The sequence below is a fragment of the Octopus bimaculoides genome, chromosome 9, assembly GCF_046866305.1.
Source record: "Octopus bimaculoides isolate indiv1 chromosome 9, ASM4686630v1, whole genome shotgun sequence".
NCBI classification, from domain to species: Eukaryota; Metazoa; Mollusca; class Cephalopoda; order Octopoda; family Octopodidae; genus Octopus; species Octopus bimaculoides.
The window spans coordinates 86,353,888-86,371,681 of NC_142936.1; the positions used below are offsets into that span (position 1 = coordinate 86,353,888).

At 38.5% G+C, this 17,794-nt stretch overlaps 1 protein-coding gene and 1 long non-coding RNA gene across 2 annotated transcripts in view; one reads left to right on the forward strand and one right to left on the reverse strand.

The window, feature by feature from the left end:
* Positions 1-1,537: 1,537 nt before the first annotated feature.
* Positions 1,538-6,619, reverse strand: LOC149134237 (uncharacterized). Its single transcript, XR_016243238.1, has 2 exons — positions 4,321-6,619; positions 1,538-4,277 (listed from the first exon to the last, which is right to left on the reverse strand). It is a non-coding gene; the product is annotated as an uncharacterized LOC149134237 (long non-coding RNA).
* Positions 6,620-17,616: 10,997 nt separating this feature from the next.
* LOC106878493 (salivary peroxidase/catechol oxidase) overlaps positions 17,617-17,794 on the forward strand; it is a 21,978-nt gene continuing 21,800 nt past the window's right edge. The window contains exon 1 of the mRNA XM_089357959.1: positions 17,617-17,794. This exon is cut by the window's right edge and continues 362 nt beyond it. The gene's annotated coding sequence lies outside the window, so the exon portion shown is untranslated.

Sequence of the window (17,794 nt, forward strand, 5' to 3'; positions counted from 1 at the left end):
TATATTTATAAACACACACGCACACATGTATATATACATACCAAAGTTCTCTGAAAATCTGAAGAGGTGCTCCTAAAAACACAAACACACACACGCACACACACACACACACACATATATATATATATATGCATAAATGCACAAACACGCTCAACACATGTATGTTTATGCATGTGTATGTGTGTGTGTTCATATATATATATATATATATACACACATGCACACACTCACATTGATGTTTATATACTAAGAATCTGTGGAAAAATGGACAAGTGCTCATTGGAATACACATGCTAAACATACACGTGTGTGTGTGTATATATATATATATATATATTACATGTTTGTTTGGAATTGATAAAGGTGTGTGTGTGTGTGTGTACTAACTTTAAAAAAAAGTATCCATGTTTCATGCAGTCTCATCATTGTGAGTGAGTTGAGTATTTTCATTGTGAGGGGGGAAGGGGGAGCTTACCCCACCCCCTGCATGCACCGTGTGGGTGGACGTGGATCGGTGGTTAAAAAAAAAAAGGTTAAGTGTGACCTGACATGAGGTCAGTCCAGTCAAGTGTCGTCAATACTGATCATAGTTATGTCACGTGAGTTTTTTTTTTAAAACACATACACATATATGCCACATATACATGTGTGTGCATACATCATATATATATATATATATATATATATATATATATACATATATTTATATATACGTTAATTTATGTATATACATATATTTATATACACATTAATATATGTATATACATACACAAGTATGTGTGTGAATATGTGTGCATATATATATATATATATATATATAAATATATATATATATATATATATATATATATATATATATGTATGTATGTATGTATATTTGCTCTAAAGAGTGGCAGGCGTGTTTTATGTTTTGTGTTGTGGTGAGGGTAGATTGCAGAAGGTGGAAGAGGAATCACGGGGGTATGGTTTTGGTTGAGGCAAGTGAGAAGTGATGGACAGACCAACCAGGAACCGAGAGAACCAGAGGGGAGGAACAGGACGAAGAGATGTAGTTTGAACCTCCAAGATTTGGCAGCTCCAGACCAGGACTCTTCTCCCTTCCTCCCTCTCTCTCTCTCTCTCTCTATCTATTTGTCTGTCTCTCCACACCTTGCCTCACTTCATGCCCCCCTTATATGGAGCTTGGCTGATCAAGATGAAACAGACAGACAGACTGAGCAGTAAAGTGTTACAGAAAAGAAAAAGAGGAGGAAAGAAAAGGGTTGTGATTACAGTCTGTTTGTTTATTATATATATTTTTTTTCTTATGATATGATGTGGTTGTCTGTATGTGTGTGTATATGATATATATATATATATATATATATATATATATATATATATATATATATATGTATGTATGTATGTATATGTCATATGTACACATGTGCATATACACACACATAAATATTTATTTTATAAAATCAAATGTAAATGGATCCCCATCAGTTTTACTGATGTATATTTGACTTGTTCAATCAACTGCATTTCCAACTCATTGAATTCAAAAAAAAAAAAACATGTAAGTGGTTGAGTATTCCATAGACAGGTGTACCATTCATGTAATACTCAGGTAGAGCCACTGTTGAATTACAGGTACATCCTTTCTCAATGTCATGGTTAAAAAAAAAAAAAAAAAGAGCAATTGCTGAAGCTGCCATGCACTGGGATCAAACCAGGGACCTTGTGATTGGACAAGAGACTTCTTAATCACTTGGCCATCCCTACATACATATTTTATATATATATGTATATATATATATATATATATATATATATACACACATATACATACACACACATTCTTTTGCAGATACTATTGTCTGGTTAGCCAACTCCCACTTCCCTTCTAATCTTGATTAAAACACACACATACACACTCACACACACACACACACACAGAGTCGCTGTAATTGACACAATTCCCCAACCACCATGCCCACCACACAGCAACGTATAAACACTGCCTACATTTTTATCTATTCATGAATATTATCAAAGCAAATCATTTCTAAACTGTTCCATTTTTTGGTCCAGTTGGGCTCCGTAATTAATCACCAGCTCCCAAACTCTCAGCATTTTCTCTGGATCTCCAGGTAAGTCACAAGCCCTAGACTTTCAGCCATATTCTTCAGCCCTTTAATAAGGCACCAACCAGCCCTAGATTTTCTAGGTCTCCCAAATATGTGACAAGCCCTACCTTTTTTGGCCATATTCTGCTGTGCAGCATTGAATCAAAAAGCAACAACAAGAGATGATGTTTACATTAAGAACTAATTAGTGAGGAATCCTTTAATTATTATTATTATTATTATTATTATTATTATTATTATTATGGTGTAGGGGAGTTGAGTAACAGATCTGGCAGAGTGACAGTCAGAACAGCCTGTCACTTATAGATTTTTTTTGTCTTTAAGGCTCTGAGTTCAAACTTCACCAAGATCAACTTTGCCTCTTGTCTCTCCATGGTTGATAAAAAATGTACCAAATACAGAAGTCAATTCATTATCATCATTTTATTATTATTATCATTATTATTATTATTAAGGTGGCGAGCTGGCAGAATCGTTAGCACGCCGAGCAAATGTTTAGTGGTATTTCGTCTGTCGCTACGTTCTGAGTTCAAATCCCACCGAGGTCGACTTTGCCTTTCATTCTTTCAGGGTCAATAAATTAAGTACCAGTGAAAGACTGGGGCCGATGTAATCAACTAGTCCCCTCCCCACAAATTTGAGGTCTTGTGCCTCCAGTAGAAAGGATTATTATTATTATTATTATTATTATTATTATTATTATTATTATTATTATTATTATTGAGCTGGCAGAATTGTTAGCACTCTGCAGCATTTCATCCATCTTTATGTTTCGAGTTCAAATTCTGCTGAGGTCGACTTGGCCTTTCATCCTATAGGGGTCGGTGAAATAAGTACCAGTTAAACACTGGAGTCAATGTAATCGACTAGTCCCCTCCCTCAAAATTTCAGGTCTCGTACCTGTAGTAGAAAGGATTATTATTATCATTCTTATGGCAGTGAGTTGGTAGAATCATTAACACAAACGACTAATTGCTTAGTGGTATTTCTTCTGACTTTGTATTCTGAGTTCAGATTCTGCCACGGTCGACTTTGCTTTTCATCCTTTCGGGGTCGGTAAAATAACTACAAGTCAAGCACTGGGGTCAATATGATCAGCTTCCCCCTTCCCCCTCCCCTCAAAATTACTGGCCCTGTGCTAAAGCTAGAAAGAATTATTAGCTGGCAGAATCGTTAGCATGCCGGGCGAAATGCTTAGCATATTTCACCCGTCACCATGTTCTGAGTTTCAATTCCACCAAGGTCGACTTTGCCTTTCACTCTTTTGGGGGTCGATAAATTAAGTACCAGTTACGCACTGGGGTCGACGTCATCAACTCATCCCCTCCCCCAAAATTGCTGTTCTTGTGGCAAAATTTGAAACCATTATTATTATTATTATTATTATTATTGAAGATTGAAATTTTTCTTGTAGAACTGAAAACTATGGTTTTAAGTCACCAGTGAGTGTGTCCCCTTCTCCCTCGCAGCCATTGCTGAGGATCTTGGGAAGGGCGTGAACAATTCAGTGTCTACATCTGGTGGTATATATATATCTAAATCCAAGATTTTTATCCTACCTGTCTGTTGTACGCAGAGATCATCATCAGCATCATAACTACCACAACTAATCATCATCATCATCATCATCATCATCACTACCATTGTCATCATTGTTATCATCATCATCATCATCGTCATCATCAATATTTTCTATTACTGATGTTGCTAATGCCCCCAAAAATAGGCATGAAAGTCTTCGTCAGCCTTCTGCGTATTCTCTTTATTAATTCTGCGTATTCTCTTTATTAATTCTTAATTAACAAACTAATTATTATTAATATTAATAATAATAATAATAATAATGATAAAAGAAAATGGAGCAGTGTCTTAAATATCTTAATTTCTGCTCATCTAACCCTCCAACATACACAGTTCAAACAGTTCAGATCAATCCTAAGATTCGTATACATACACACACTGCCTTTCATCTCATCCGAAAATGGGTACCAGAGCAGTCAAGTGAATCAACTGTTCCTTCTCCTCTCCCTGTCCCTCTCCCCTCCCCCGCTACCGTCACATCTCATTCATGGTTGGTTGCTCGACATTCTGGTAAAAAAAAAAAAAAAGTAGATTTAACAAAGATCTCTTTTTTTTTAATCACACCTTAGGGTAGGAGGCATTGGTTAATGTATTCCTAGATACACACTGTATGAAAAACTCAAAAAAGGAAAAAAGACAAGGTGGTCATGACTTGAATGGCGGTAAGAGCTGACCCAGGTTAAATAACCTAGTACTGTGTAAAAAAAAAAAAACAAATTACTGTTTATAATAATAATAATAATAATAATAAGGGCAAGAAAAAGGATATTGTTGTGGTGCAAGAAGGGAGAGAAGACAAGACAAATAAGGGGTTAAAGGAACTTTGGTTTTAGGGTTAGTTGAGGGCAGAACTGGTGGTTTGTGAGTGTTAAGGTGAGTTTGGCAGATGTGCAATGTTTACTGATAATCTACAGAGGGACACTGGCTTCTTGTAGCCCTTTGCTTCAGAGTACAGTGGTAGTGTGCCTGTAGATCAGGGGTCAGGTGGAGGAAAACAATGTCTAATATATTCTTGAGTTAAGGTTCCCTTAAAGTCCCTCTTTTCTACATGCCTGCACCAGACATCTACAATTCACACTTAGAAAACTCCTCAATAGCAAACATTAATTTCTTTATGATATCCCAGTAAAAGATAAATGGGTTTTATTCAAATGAATCCACTCCAGTACTTATTCTATTGGCCTTTTATGCTACACCACTAAACTACAGGGACATTAACAAACCAACACTGGTGGGGACAAACACACAATATATATATATATTAACAGGCTTCATTCAGGCCTGGGCTATAGTAGAAGACACTTGCCCAAGGTGCCACACAGTGGGACTGAACCCAGAACCATCTGGTTGGAAAACTAACTTTTAACTATACAGCCATACTTGAGCCCACACAGTCATTGCTAACAGCAATAATAATAATAATGTTTTATTTGTTAATAACTAGAATTGATCAAAGCGGACTAATTCAGGTCATAGAGTGTATCATTGATTAATATCATGTAAACTGAGATTTGTGGTTCAAGGATAGGAAACAGCACCTCTAGGAAGATTTCTCTCACCTCTCCACAAGAAACACATTGATGTGATTTCACTACCACACTGCTGTCTAGTGAAACACTCAACAATAAACAGTGCTCCTGCTTATTGTTTCCCCAACTGTCTCCTCCTGGCACATTCTGATTCCAGTTCCTATTGTAGTACCAGTGAGTGTATATATATTTTATGGGCCTCCTTCTTTAAAGTGACTCTGTGTTTGAGTGTTGGTGGAAATGAAGATAATCGTCTAAGGAGGACGGGTGAGATATAGTTTTAAATGTTAAATCAAAACACAGAAGTAAGGGAGAGGTGGAATGAGCGGTGCTAAGAGATCTGGATTAATGAATCGGTTAAATTTAACTAATCAACTTAATTTAAATTAATATATGAACAAAAACCATCATCCACATTCATCTCTGTATTTCCAAAAATTAATGGAAGCTGCAGGTGTCTGGGTGGAAGAATCAAATTTCAATTTGAAGAATACAAGACCAAAATTGTGAAGAGCCTCTCTCAAACACCCCACCTGCTCCCTACAATCCCACATCTTGATTAGGAGACAGATGCAAGGAGGAATCCAGATTTGCCCACCACTCACAAATTTTTTTTTTTTTTTTTTAATTATGGCTTTGTTTGCGAAGAACTGTTTCTACACAAGGAGGGCAGTGCATGTATGTGTATGTGTGAGGCAGGAGGGGGTGGGCATGGGTAGGTTGTAGTGACCATTTATGGACAAAAGAGATGTTGGGGAGAGGGGCTAAGTCAGTTGTGAGTTTTTCTCCCCACCCCATCACACCCAATCACTATCCACCCCTTCTCTCTACACACGCAGACACATGTACACACGTGTATGTATATATATATACATATATATATATATATGTATATATATACATATATATATATATATATATATACGCATATGTGTGTGTGTATATATATGTATATACGTATGCACACATACCCAAGTGTACATCCCTACATATATACCCACTTCCTAGGATCAATAAGTGGACAGTTAATGCCACCTCAGTGACCACTACCACCACTACTACTATTATTATTATTACTACTACTACATACCCCCCCCCCCCGCTCCACTGCGACTCTACAACAAAGACAAAAAAAAAGTAAAAAGAAAAAGAGAAACAAAAGGACTTTAAATGTTGACTGTCTCTGACACTGTCAAAAGGTTTCAAACTTAAAAACAAAAAACTTTTAAGCCTAACAAATGAAAATCAATAATAATAATAATGATAATAATAATAATAATATTAAATACAAGAAAATAACTGTCTGTCTTTTTTTTAATTTTGTTTGTTTTTTTTGTGTAAAAGAACTTTGTCTATAAAACAAATGAGCTACCAAAATTGTTGTCTGTTGTTAATTAACCAAGCTATTAATATTGTTGTTTATGATTAATTAACTGAGCTGTTGATATTGTCTGTTATTAATTAACTGAACTGTTAATATTGTTGTTTGTTATTAATTAACAAAGCTGTTGATATTGTTGTTTGTTGTGTCAAGGAGTGTGGCTTAGCAGTTTAAGTATTCGGCTCACAATCATATTGCCGCGAGTTCAATTCCCAGCAGCGCATAGAGTCCTTGAGCAAGACACTTTATTTCATGTTGCTCCAATACACCCAGCTGGCAAAAATGAGATGTACCTGTAATTCAAAGGGCCAGCCTTTTCACACTCTGTGCCATGCTGAATCTCCCTGAGAACTACATATAGGGTACATGTGTCTGTGGAGTGCTCAGCCACTTACACATTAATTTCACAAGCAGGTTGTTCCATTGATCAGATCAACTGGAACACCCATCATCATAATCGACGGAGCACCCCGTAACTTTGCTGTTGACTCGACTCACACACTGCCCCATCTCTGTCCATGGTGGTTGGGTTATAGTGTGATGGTCCGGATATATTGTATTGGGGTGTGTGTAGTGTTAATATGTTCCTTGTAGGTTCTGCTGTATTTAGTCAGGCCATGACAGCTGCTGTCTAGCCTCAAGTCGCTCCCGATCCAGTAGAACTATGATCAGAAACATTCCAATCATGACCACCCTGCTTTTTACTCAGGTATAGTATATCTTTAACTACATTATCTATTGCATCTGATATATCCTTCCTTCCTTGTTGTTGTTTAGTCCCAAGTCAACACTGATCTCAAGAAATCTCTGATAAGTGAGGTAAACAGGTGAACGGAGAGGTGGGGTTGATATTTTAAAAAATCATGTAGACAGATGAACAGGGCGTGTATAAAAGGCATCGATCACAGTATACAAGGGAGACAACTGTGTTACATCAATGCATGCAGTATAACAAAGGAGTGTACGTTGGGCTGTTGGTGTTTAGCCCTAGGTTTGTGTTCTGATTAAGCAACCCTATAATCAAATGTCTTTGCACCCATAACCAACTTTTTGTATATTTAGGGCTGCTTTTATATATATATATCATCATCATCATCATCATCGTTTAACGTCCGCTTTCCATGCTAGCATGCGTTGGACGATTTGACTGAGGACTGGTGAAACCAGATGGCTACACCAGTCTCCAATCTGATTTGGCAGAGTTTCTACAGCTGGATGCCCTTCCTAACGCAACCACTCCGAGAGTATAGTGGGTGCTTTTACGTGCCACCAGCACGAGGGCCAGTCAGGCGGTACTGGAAACGGCCACGCTCAAAATGGTGTTTTTTATGTGCCACCCGCACAGGAGCCAGTCATATATATATGCAATCAGATATTACAATAGTAAATTAAGGTATTATGATATATTAAATACATATATATATATATATATATGATAGGCTTCTTTCAGTTTCCATCAACCAAATCCACTCACTTTGGTCAGCTATAGTAGAAGACACTTGCCCAAGGTGCCATGCAGTGGGACTGAACTTTGAACCATATGCTTAGCAAGCAAGCTTCTTACCACACAATCATACCTTCACTTATTACATATGTTTATTCGGTCATTGAGTATGACGTTGGTTGTATTTGATGTTCTCTGGGGTTGCTGACAAGAAGGGAGACAGGGGTGGGGGTCAGTAGGGGCTAGTTTATGAGCTGTTGTTTTGAATCCAGGTTTCCAAGGAGTTCATATATGGTTGAAGAATAGAGATATAGTGTGAATGTGACGTCATGTGATCTGCATATTCGTTTGAGTGTGTGATTTGGGGGAGGCATAGCAAAGCTGTTTTCCTGTATTGTTGCTAATTCTATATAGTATGGAGGTGTTGTTCACTAATGTTTTCCTACGTAGTTTTGTTTTGTGTTGTGTTGTGTTGCATGGTGTTTAGCAATTGCACCATTTTTAAAGTGCATGGTGAGCCAGTGAGAGAGTACTGTACATGTCACATAAAAACAATATGTACATAATTCATGGTGTATAAATCTAACAGTCACTTTTACCGATTATAAAAGAGGCAGTTACATATGCCTAAAATATTTCACATCCTGAAGATGAGGTTGTGAAAGTCTAGAAATGTTGATGATGGATTTAGGAATTTTTATTATTCCAAACAAATTGTATGGAACTCATAAAAATGCAAAAACAAAGCAATAAAAAAAGACTACAATATAACAATGTTTTTCAATACACCGCTAAGAAAAAACAGTTTTCTCTCTCTCTCTGAATATGTGTGTGTATCATTGTTCAACATCCATGTTCCATGCTGGCATGGGTTGGATGGTTCGAAAGGGTCCAGTGGGTTGCAAGGCCACATCAAGCTCCAGTATCAGCTTTGGCATGGTCTCTGTGGCTGAATGCCTTTCTTAATGGCAACCACTTAAGAATGGACTGGATACTTTTTTCATGTCCCCAGCATTAGTGAGGTTCCTGTGTAAACTTGTAAGACTGAAAAAGAATAGGGAAACGAAAAAAGCTTCCACAACTAAAAGGGGTGTATTTGAGAGAGGGAGGTGGAGGTAGAGGTGAAGGTCTGTATGCCAGGTGTTGAAAGGATAAAGTGTGATTGAAAGACAAGTACAGGTGTCTTGTAGGGGAGATAAAAGGAAAGCAGTGGTAGGATGCTGATGCAAACTCTGGAGATGACAAGAGGATGAGCGTTAGAATTCTGACAGTAGGCCATGAGAGGGGACATATATATATATCATCATCATCATCGTTTAACGTCCGCTTTCCATGCTAGTATGGGTCGGACGATTTGACTGAGGACTGGTGAACCGGATGGCTGCACCAGTCTCCAATCTGATTTGGCAGAGTTTCTACAGCTGGATGCCCTTCCTAACGCCAACCACTCCGAGAGTGTAGTGGGTGCTTTTACGTGCCACCAGCACGAAGGCCAGTCAGGTGAGGCACAGGAGTGGCTGTATGGTAAGTAGCTTGCTTACCAACCACATCTTTTTGCTGAACTGCTAAGTTACAGGTGATGTAAACAAAGCAACACCAGTTGTCAAGTAGTGCTGCAAGATAAAAACAACGGCACACACACGCACATAGATATATATATACATACATACATGCATACATACATACACAGAGTGAAAGGCAGATTGTTTGATGCCTGTGTGCAAACAGCTGTGCTGCATGGCAGTAAAACATGGGTTGTGACAGCCGAGGACATGCGTAGGCTTGAAAGAAATGAAGCCAGCATGCTTTGCTGGATGTGCAATGTCAGTGTGCATGTTCAACAGAGTGTAAGCATCTTGAGAGAAAAACTGGACATAAGAGGCATCAGATGTGATGTGCAAGAGAGACGACTGCACTGGTATGGTCATGTGATATGTATGGACGAGGACAGCTGTATAAAGAAGTGCTGATCTGAACCTGTGGTAGAGAGGTAGACCCAGGAAGACATGGGACAAGGTGGTGAAGCATGAGCTTCACAGAGGCAATGACTAATGATTGAGACCTTTGGTGATGTACTGTGCTTGAGAGGACGCATCAAACCAAGTGCACCTGTGCTGGTAGCAGGTAAAGAACAACTTTCAGGTGTTGGGCCTCATGAAAGCAATGACAAAGACCTTTGGCATTATGTCGCGCTTGAGAAGATGACCCATCAAGATGAGCAAAATTGCAGTTGTGGCAGATACCCATGCCAGTGGCATGTAAAAGCACCTATTACACTCTCAGAGTGGTTGGCATTAGGAAGGGCATCCAACCATAGAAAACCATACCAAATCAGACTGGAGTCTGGTGCAGCCTTCCAGCATGCCAGCCCAGTCAGACTGTCCAACCCATGCCAGCATGGACAATGGATGTTAAATGATGATGATGATGATATCTCTTTACTCTTTTATTTGTTTCAGTCATTTGACTGTGGCCATGCTGGAGCACCGCCTTTAGTCGAGCAAATCGACCCTGGGACTTATTCGTTGTAAGCCTAGTACTTATTCTATCAGTCTCTTTTGCCGAAGCACTAAGTGACGAGGACATAAACACACCAGCATCGGCTGTCAAGCAATGCTGGGGGGACAAACACAGACACACAAACATACACACACACACACACACATATTTATATATGATGGGCTTCTGTCAGTTTCCATCTAGTGTGTGTGTGTATATGCATAACCGGCTTCTTTCAGTTTTTGACTACCAAATCTACTCATAGAGCTTTGGTCAGCCTAGGGCTATAGTAGAAGACACTTACTGAAGGTGCCATGCAATGGGACTGAACCCAGAACAACATATGCGGGAAGTGAACTTCTGACCACATAGCTCTGGGCTCTGAGCAAATGTAAAAATTATCAAAAGTGGGCAGTGACAAGACATTACTGATCTCAGGTGTAAAATCTCTCTCTCATTGGCTCCTTGATTATGGTTTTCAATTAAATACCTGAAGAGCCAGTCCTTTTATGATCATGTCAGATGAAAACCTCCAAGTAATTTACACGTTCAGCCATTGAATGTGTGAGGTAAACCAGATGTTGCTGTGTAATTATATATGCATATATAAATATATACACACACTGCAATACAATAACCAGGTGCACCTTTACTATAGCTTTACCTGATTAATTGCAAAGAAACACTCAAAATTTTTTATTGTCTCGAAATGATGTTAAGATTTTTGCATTTTTTTGTAAATTGATTCCCCAACCAAGTATTAGTTAATTCTCAGAGCAAACTGAAAAAGAACTCTCCAGTTAATAACCTCAACATGTTTTCATTGAAATTGAGCTGTATTTTATTTCATTCTTACCAAACATGCTTTTTAATTTGTTTCAGGTTAATACAAACACAATAAGAAAAGTTTTAAAGCTATTTTCCATATTAAAATGAGGGTTAGCTTTGCAAGACCCATTGATGTATTATCCATTATAGTTCTCATTTTGAGGTGGTGTTTTACATTCAAATGTCCTTCCTGTTATCAATTTCAACTTCCTCTTACAACAGACAGGGATAATTTGTTTCAAGTCAATAATAATAATAATAATAATCCTTTCTACTAAAGGTACAAGGCCTGAAATTTATGGGGAGGGGACTAGTCGACAAGGTAGCCCAGAACCTCCACTGGCTACTATGACGTAAGTATGGATATGAGGTTACGGGTGCTTGGTACCAACATACACTGGAAAAGTTAATGGACGAAAAGGGGAAGGCAAAAATCCTCTGGGACTTTGATTTCCAGACAGATAAGGTGTTAGAGCACCAAAGGCCGGGTATAGTAACCTTTAGGAGGGACAAACAAGAGTGCCTAATAACTGACGTGGTAGTGCCAGATCAAAATATAATCATGAAAGAGAAAAGGTTGATAAATATGGAGACCTGAGAATTGAGATCGCTAAGATGTGGCAGCTATGAGAGTCGAACATAAAGGTTATCCCTATTGTCATCAGAGCAATGGGTTCAATACCACCCAATCTGAAAAAAACATCTGAAAACTTTAGAAATACCCAATAATCTAGGTGTATTGCAAAAGTCAGCATTACTTGGAACTGCATGCATATTGGGTTAAAGTACTGTCTGTCTGAGGTCCTTGTTGTGACTTGACAAACAGTACAAAGCCCCAGTAGATACAATATCTTCAATCAACAACCTCAAGATATTGTATACTGTGCAACGTCTTAAATAGGAATAATAATAATAAAGATGATGATGATGATGATTTATTCTGCCACAGAGGTATCAGATGAGGACATGGCAAGATAGGGTACAGCTTGTGTAAGGGCTTAAATGAAATCAGGATAGAAAGAAACAGACTGAAGGGCAATGAGATAAGATATATATATATATATATATATATATAGGATAGAAAATATATGAATACATAGAGAATGCAGTTTTGAAAGAGGAGTGCCTCTAACAAGGGCCAGTCAAGGAATCCAGCAGATCCAAGATCTCCCTGATCATCAAGGGCATGAGCCTTCACCAAACTGTTGTTCACCAACCAACAGGGACATGCTTAAAGTCGTTCCATTCACCTTAATCATTTTGTCACAGTTTGGCCAACCTTTTAAGAAAGCCACCAGACAGCACTTCCCTCTTTATCTTCATTTACCTTATAAATAAAATTTGAAAAAGTAAATAATCATTACTGTCTGAACATTCTCTTTTCTGTCCGTGCATGGGTCAAGTGAAATTTGCTGAGGCAGATTTTTGCTGCAGCTGGATGCCCTTCCTGTCACCAATCCCCACTTGTTTTGTAGTAACATGATATTTCCCCCATAGCTGGATATGATTTGAAAGATTGGAAATGAAGGACACCACTTGTATGTCAGTGAAACTCACTTACAACAATTATACTATGTCAAGACAAGACACCAACTCAAACGCACACACACACACACATATATCTCCTTCACTCAAAGAGCAAATCCCTTTGCTTTCAGCCAGATGTGAAATGTTCAAATCACCAATTTTTTTTCTTGCTTCTTCCTACTCTATCCACAATGTGGAGCAAGATTTGAAACTGAGTCGTCAGATTACAAAGTTTAAGTCATGGCATAGCAACACCTTGCGCATGTAAGAGGCCAAGTTATTGACCAACCAGCAGCCAGACTTCATGTAATAGATCATTCTAGATCCTTCTGGAATGCCTCTGGTCAAGAGTTATATAAAGGCTTATCTTTAATACCAACCTTCTGTGTTTGCCAGCCCATGGTCCAACTTGACACTCTCTTGCCATTTATAATGGCTATTTTCATGATTTCTACTCAACCTAGATATGTCATTATAGATGGCCAATGTTCTCCAGAATGGAACATAACATTAAATGATAATGATGAAATCCTTCATCTACCCCTTTTTGTACACTTATTGGGTACAACATATGAAATTCCAATCTGCTCCTTTTCTGTATATCAAACATGTCCACTTTCCAGATGTTAGCAGATTCTTGTTTTCTTTCGTATTAACTTTTGTCTTTACTAGGTTTTCTTTAAAGATTCTGGGCTTTGATTCCATGTTTGGATTGGAGCCTAGTGTAGACACCTGGTTCACCAGTCCTCAGTCAAATCGTCCAACCCATGCTAGCATGGAAAGCAGACATTAAACGATGATGATGATAATGATGAAATCTTCAACAGAGTCACCAACAGGAACTAGGTCATTAGCATACAGAAATACCCACAAACAGCCGGTCTTAAACTCCTTTGTTGTGACCTGCAGAACTACAACATTAATCTAATGTGTATGTTTTCTCCTGTCTTGATAAGCTTAAGTACAGAGCCTTTTTAATCAACCATTTATGAATGCTACAGAATTGTTCTTTCAATTAAGTTGACTTGTTATGGAAACTTTCTAATTCATGACCAACCTGAAAATTACTTGAGCAGTAAAATAAAAGTTACTATTAAATGTTCACATGGTGTTGTTACATCATTTGTGTGCAGCCTTATCTACAAACTACATCTGTGACAAGCTCTTTGAGATTATTTAGATCACCTACTTAAAAGAAGCTATCGATTATTTTTAGGAAGTCTTCCAAAAACTTAAAGGAATTTATTTCATGAATGTTTTTCCTGCAAACTAATCCCATGCATTTGCTGCACATGAAATCTATTTTGCAGACTGCTTCTCCATCCTTTCATCTCCTGTCTCCTTCCCAAACAATCTTGCAAACTGAATCTTCTACTTACCTTGTACCTTGTGGGCCACCTGAGGACCCTTTCGTCGTTATCTAGCTCTCACAGCTCTAATTGATCATTGCTTGTCTCCCCTTCCTCTAATAGATGTTAGTAGCCATGCAATCCTCTACAAGAACCTGCTCTGACTCCCTCTTCTCATATTTTAATCCCATCATCCCCTAGCATGAAGCTGATCCTCACCTCTCCCCTTCTCCCAGGGTTTGTAGTCCTGTGAGCTGGATGGTGACTTAAATAGACCAGTCGCATGAAAAAAGCACCCAGTCCATACTGTAAAGTGGTTGGCATTAGGAAAGACATCCAGTAATAGAAACCATGCCAAAGCAGACACTGAAGCATGATGTTGCCCTTGGTCCCATTAGATCCTGTCAAACATTAGATCTAAACCAAGCCAGAATGGAACATGGGCATTAAATGATAATGATGAAATCCTTCATCTACTCCTTTTTTGTACACTCTTTGTTTACATTGGGTGCAACTTATGAAATTCCAATCTGCTCCTTTTTCTGTATATCAAACATGTCCACTTTCCAGATGTTAGCAGATTCTTGTTTTCTTTCTTTTTAACTTTTGTCTTTACTAGGTTTTCTTTAAAGATTCTGAGCTTTGATTCTATGTTTGGAATTTCCTTTTTAAATCTTCAGCAGAGTCACCAACAGGATCTTGGTCTTAAACTCTTTCATTGTGGCCTGCAGAACTATAATAAACAGTAGGAAAGTGATAGCTATGGGAGACCCCAATCTGCTTGCTAAATTCTTTGCTGAACTCATTTTTAATACTCATCGAACATAACGGTATATAATGAAATGTTCAACCCTATTGATGCACAGTCCTCAATGGATATCTATAACGAAAAGAAGAATTTGTAATCTACGCACAAACCCTTGAGTATGACTGGTGTTCTAGTTTATCAGCCCCAGAAAGATTTGAATACAAGACTTACAGAACAACAACAGAATGGCCACCATGTGGTTTATCTTGTCAGGGACTCAAATGACTTTGCTATCCACAGTGCTAACCATCTAACCTTTAGTAAAATTACAAAACATTACTTTTGAATTTCAATGAGTAAGCCATTTCCATTTGTGTAGTTGCTACATCACACCACTCTCACCACCACCCCTCTCTCTCTCTGCTTTCTCTCACTTTCCCTCCCTCTTTCTGTATGTGTACAACACACACACACACATGTTGGTATGCAAAATACTTTTGCAATTAAACATTTATAATTTCTTGCTGATTTGACTCCAAACAATCATATTATATCTGGTTTGATGCTTATAGAATTCCAAGCATCAACAACCTCGAATACACTCAGAATGTGGCACCAAGTCTTGTAATTCGAATGAGCAGTTGTGAGAGAATGTCAATGATTACTATGCAAAGCGTTGCTGGTTCAATATTGATCCAAGGATTATTGTGAAAAAAAGGAGATAAAAACAAAGAAGAATAAGAAGTAAAGAAATTCTTATCCCACCTTTGAAATGTCATTATTCTATCAAAATGTCAGCCCAAACATCTGTGTTTTCTGTTATTTTATAGTTTTGTTCCTTTGGTTTGAGAATTATTTGAATTAATTACACAAGTTTTCATTCTCTGAGGTATCATTACTACCATCATCATTACCAATCACTCTAAATGAGCAGATACATGCAAACACACCTATCCACACACATACATGACACACCAAAACACAACTACAACACCATCCTAACAACACTATCTCTGCCATTCGGTTCACATACATCTACAATGCTATTACAATGCCTTCCTAATAACACTATTTCTCCCATTCAATCCAGGCATATCTACAACACCATACAGCACTATTACAACACCTTCCTAACAATGCTATTTCTCCCGCTCAATCCAGACACATCTACAACACCATCCTAACAACACTGTCTCTCCAACTCAGTTCAGACAAACATAAGCTCACGAGCTCACATAAGCTCATATGCATTCAGAAATAGCTGTAATCTCAACAGCCTCGCTGTACTGGAAGTACATCACCAATAATACATGAAGTAGAAAAACATTTGTCATGTTCTCACTGAGTTCACTTTCATTTCCTCCACTGTGGCCTCCTTCAAATTATGCAGACACAAGCAAATGTGGGTGTCTCAAGGTGGTCACTCAACCTGCTAGAAACAGCAACCAAATCAAGGCAGCGAGCTGGCAGAAACGTTAGCACGCTGGGCGAAATGCTTAGCAGTATTTCGTCTGCCGTTACGCTCTGAGTTCAAATTCCGCCGAGGTCAACTTTGCCTTTCATCCTTTCGGGGTCAATAAATTAAGTACCAGTGTGGGCAATAAAGAAATAAGAAACAGCAACCAAATGCCTCCTACTTACTAATGTGGTCCTGAATGCTCTGTCAGGAGAATAAATGGAATAAGATGTTCTGGAATGTGTATGATCATACAACTGGCACGACCTGGGGCTAAATAGCAAGAAAATAGGATACATGTGCTAACTGCTGCAGTGCACAACATATAATTAGGTCCTGCGTGTCAGAAAGCGCAGTTTGGTGCACAATTAAGCAACTGTTGCTATAAATCTCACCTGGTTGTTTGGTTGATTGCCAACAGCGAAACACCTCCAGGATCAGATCTGATCTAGGGACCACACTATAGCCTACAATTACAGGGGTCTGCTGGATCACAATTCTGATTCTGAGAGCACAAAACCCCATGGAGAACATCTCTACATTCACTGCCCACTTTACAACCAACTCTGCACTACAGACACTTGGCAAATCTCCTCCCAAACTTTCTCTTTTGATGTTTGTAGGTCCACCATCTTGCATACACATATGCCAAGTGTTAAAGTACTTCTGGTCATTTCAAATGAACAACACCTCCAGCTCTGATAATATTTCTTCCATTATCCTCAAACATTATGCTCCAAGTGCTAACCACTATACTTACCAAACTATTCAATCGCTCCTTCTCTGCAGGGATCTGCTCTGATCTTTGGAAACTCTACTACAGTATGTGTCATTCCAAATAAAAGCAACCCTTGTGACCCCACTAACTATCACCCTGTCACATTCACTCCCTAAGGTAATAAGTGACACACAGCAATGAATTCCAACATTTTGAGTCTCTCTCTCTCTCTCTGCCTCCTCACTCTCTGCCCATGTCAACCCCTGCAGGGGTTGACTTATAAAACGTATAAGAGACAGGAAAAAAACATGAATGACATCATCCCTCACCAGTCTTGAAGGGCTTGCAAATGTCATGGGCACCAGCCCTTTCTCCAGATCCAGCAAATACTTTTTCTACACTCCTCTCTCATGATTCTCTCCTCACACTTCAACTCACAAACCCAACAAACACTCAACTCTCCTTACATCGACAACTGTCTCAAGCATCTTACCAACCCATAATCACATTCCTACAGCTTCCACAGATCCCAAAACTCTACCCCCTACCTCACACCCCAACCCCCAACCTTATCAGCACCGCCTTTGCTATTGCTACATCAG